Here is a 3,910-nt window from a genome sequence, read left to right as displayed (position 1 = left end):
ATTCTCACCTTGTGCCTCTTGGCCTTGTTCATGTGGAATATTTTTAAGAGTGTCTTTAAAGAATTGAGTGAAGGTTTCCTCGAAATGTGTAGGCCCTGTAAATGTAATTTGATCCAAAAAGCTATTTTTGATTGGACAAAACATTATTGGACACAGGACCACGTTGCTTGCCACAGGTTTCTTTCCATCTCTCAAAGCCTCGTATATTTGCAGTGCATAGGATATATCAAGGTTTCGGCTATTAGTAAAGACAACTGCAGCTTCCACATCTCTGGCATTCACAAATCACATCCTTTGACCCCAGATATATCCCACATCATCATCTCTTACTGCTTCATTAAGACGCAGATTGAGATTTTTGATTGGTGTGAGTTCATCCTGATCATCTTCAACTTCGGGTTCTGAGTCTTCTTCATCTTTCTCTTCTTTTAACCGTTTTCCATCCACATGATCTTTCTTTACAGTGGGACGATGCCTTTTTCTAATGCTTGGAAATGTGGCTCTTGCAGTACTAGCCTTTTGCATTTCACGTCGTGGTTTGCTAGCAAGAGCTTCTAGCATAACTGCAGTGGATCGACCTTCATCTTCTTCAAATTTTTTCAATTCCCATGCACTCAAGGCTTGTGTTTCATCATCCTTAGTGACATCCACCATTTCTTGCTCTAGAAGTTTGCACTCATGTTCTGCACATTTGTGATAGTGTGCATGTTCTTCTTGCCCCTGCACTGAAGTCTGTGCTTGATCTCCTTCATGTGAAGATCCTTGAATCTGAGGTGCATATTGTGCATCCTGAAAGTAGTCAAACATAATTTTTGCATGCATCCTTTTTGCCACCACACTAGGAAATCGCTCCCAATTATATGCAAGAGGCTCCAATGCACTTTGCAGCTGTGAAAACTTTGATGGTTGAGGAGGAGGCATCACAAAGGTACACAACAAAATGAAGACCACCAACTATAGGATCTGAACTCTTTGTGAAAACATCCATAAAAGTCTCTTTTGGCTCTATCATTATGCCTACTACAAGGCTTGAAGTCATATCTTTCTTAGAGAATTTAGCATCCCATGGATCGTCAACATGATTGAACTCCCTTTTTGACATAAGTAGAAAGAGTCTCTTTTCCTTTTGATGATAAAACCAAGCTCTTCCCCCCATGTGATATCGAATCCACCTACCAAAGCCGTTGGGGCTATATTCCTTTCCTTTCAAATTCAAAGTGACATCAGAGACGAGTCAGAGACCCATGCTCTAATCTCAGAGTCATTTAGACTAGCCCCCACATTAGTTGACTGCTCCATACTCCTACAAGAAAATGAAGAATTTAGATACATACAAGTAAAGTACAATATACAAGGCTTGATACAATAAATGTGGGAAATAGCCCAAAAGGCTTTACAAGGCTTCATATGGCAATAAATGTGACCAATAGCGGAGAGGGCTTTACAAAGTATTTTATAGCAATAAATGTGGGAAATAGCCTAGAAGGCTTTACAAGGCTTAAATATTTGTACAAATGTAAGAAAATTAGTCAATAAAGCTTTACAATGAAATAAAATGCCCTCTAGTGATAAAGCTTCAATCTTCGTGATGACATGTAATCTGTCCATCCATTGATACATGTGCACTGATACCCAACTGATGCAATCTACCCACTAAAAACTATTCCACTGATATCCACTTATGCAGCCCATTGATACTCGTTAAATAGTGAATGGTTGGGTTTATTACAAGGCGCTTCATATGGCAATAAATGTGAAAAATAGCCTAGAAGGCTTTACAAGGTTTTTTCTGACAATAAATGAGCTTAAATATTTGTACAAATGCAATAAAAATAACCAATAAAGATTTACAATGAAATAAAATGACCACTATAGTCATCAAGCTCCAATATGCCCCATCACATATAATCTGTCCACTGATATATGTAATATGTCCACTGATATCTGCTATCTGCTCACGCAATCTGCCCACTGATAAACTTCTTGGTAAATGGTAAAAGGTCTTATTTAATAGCATGTTATGAGTGTGAAACCGCATGTGAGCGAAGGGACTGACAACGATTAGGAACTAGTTAGAAAAATTTGAGCATGGCTTCGATTGGCAACTTGGAGAATTGTCTCTCCTCTAAGGCAATCTAATTTATGCTAAACCAACTGTTGAAGCAAAGAAAAGCAATAAATAATTTCTTTTTCTGTGTTCATTTTAATGTGTTGGGGTTTAAGAGGCTTAAATATGCAAAAGAAGGGGTTTTGATGTAGAGGCTAAACCTGCATGTGAGAGAAATGAAGAGCAAGTATCTAAAGAAAAATAACATTTTTCAATTTAAAAGATGAATATATATATAAATATTATCTCACCTTCAAAACAAACCATAAATTCACTCTTTTATAATTTTTTAAAAGTATAATATAAAACATGTAAATATATAAAACTTTCTCTCTTTCCTCTGAACTTTCTCTCTCTCTCTCTCTCTCTCTCTCTCTCTCTCTCTCTCTCTCTCGACTCCTAATTCTCTCTGTAGCCATAGTCAAGACACCTCATTCTCTCTCTTAATTTCTCTCTCTCTCTCTCTCAACTCTTATGTCTTTCCCTCTCTCTCCTCATCCCACTCATTCTCTCTCTTAGTTTATCTCAAGTCTCTCTTTCTCTCCCTCCCATGGCCGCTAGGATTTATCATTCTCTCTCTTCATCTCTCTCTCTCTCTCTCCCCCTAGGATTTGTAATTATTTCTCTCTCTCTCTCTCCACCTCTCTCTCTCTCGATTTATTATTCTCTCTCTTAATCTCTCTCTCTAGGATTTGTAATTCTCTCTCTCTCTCTCCTCTTCTCTCTCTACCTAGGATTTATCATTCTGTCTCTTCATCTCTCTCTCTCTCTCTCTCTCTCTCTCTCTCTCTCTCTCTCTTACCCTCTCTACCTCCCTCCCTCTATCCTCTTGGCTGCTAGGATTTGTCATTCTTTCTCTCTCTCTCTCTCTCTCTCTCTCTCTCTCTCTCAATTCTCTCTCTTAATCTCTCCCTCCCTTCCTCCCTCCCTCCCTCTCTCTCCCTCCCTCCCTCTCTCCCTTTCTCTCTCTCCTATGTCCCTCTTCTCACTCTTAATCTCTCTTTCTCTCCCTCCCCTCTTCTCTCTCATTTCTCATTCTCTCTCTCTCTCTCTCTCTCTCCCTCCCTCCCTCCCTTGGTGGCCACAGCCGCCAGAAGTTTCATTCTCTCTCTCTCCCTCTCTCTCATTTCTCATTCTCTCTCTCTCTCTCTCTCTCTCTCTCTCTCTCTCTCTCTCCCTCCCTCCCTTGGCAGCTACGGCCGCTAGAAGTTTCATTCTCTCTCTCTCCCTCAGTCTCCCTCCTCTCTTCTCTCTCATTTCTCTCTCTCTCTCTCTCTCTCTCTCTCTCTCTCTCTCTCTCTTTCTCTCTCTCTCCCTCCCTACTCTCTCCCTCCCTCTGGCAGCCACAGCCGCCAGAAGTTTCATTCTCTCTCTCTCCCTCTCTCTCCCTCTCTCTCTCTCCCTCTCTCTCCCTCTCTCTCCCTCTCTCTCTCTCTCTCTCTCTCTCTCTCTCTCTCTCTCCCTCTCTCTCTCCCTCAGTCTCCCTCCTCTCTTCTCTCTCATTTTTCTCTGTCTCTCTCTCCCTCTCTCTCCCTACTCTCTCCCTCCCTCTGGCAACCACGGCTGCCAGAAGACCCTCTTCTCTCTCTTAATCTCTCTCTCCCTCTCTCCTCTCTCTCTTTCTTTCCCTCCCTACTCTTCTCTCCCATTTAAGGAGCCCCTCTTCTCTCTCTGAATCTCTCTCTCTCTCTCTGTCCCTCTCTCCTCTCTCTCTTTCTCTCCCTCCCTACTCTTCTCTCTCATTTCTCATTCTCTCTCTCCCTTTGGCGGCCAGGCTGCCAAGAGCCCCTCTTCTCTCTCTTA

The sequence above is a fragment of the Dipteris shenzhenensis genome, chromosome 18 (genome assembly GCF_047967505.1).
Source record: "Dipteris shenzhenensis isolate YYH24624 ecotype China chromosome 18, Dip_SZ_1.0, whole genome shotgun sequence".
Lineage (NCBI taxonomy): Eukaryota > Viridiplantae > Streptophyta > Polypodiopsida > Gleicheniales > Dipteridaceae > Dipteris > Dipteris shenzhenensis.
The sequence above is the reverse complement of the archived record's forward strand: the minus strand, read 5'-3'. Positions refer to the sequence as shown.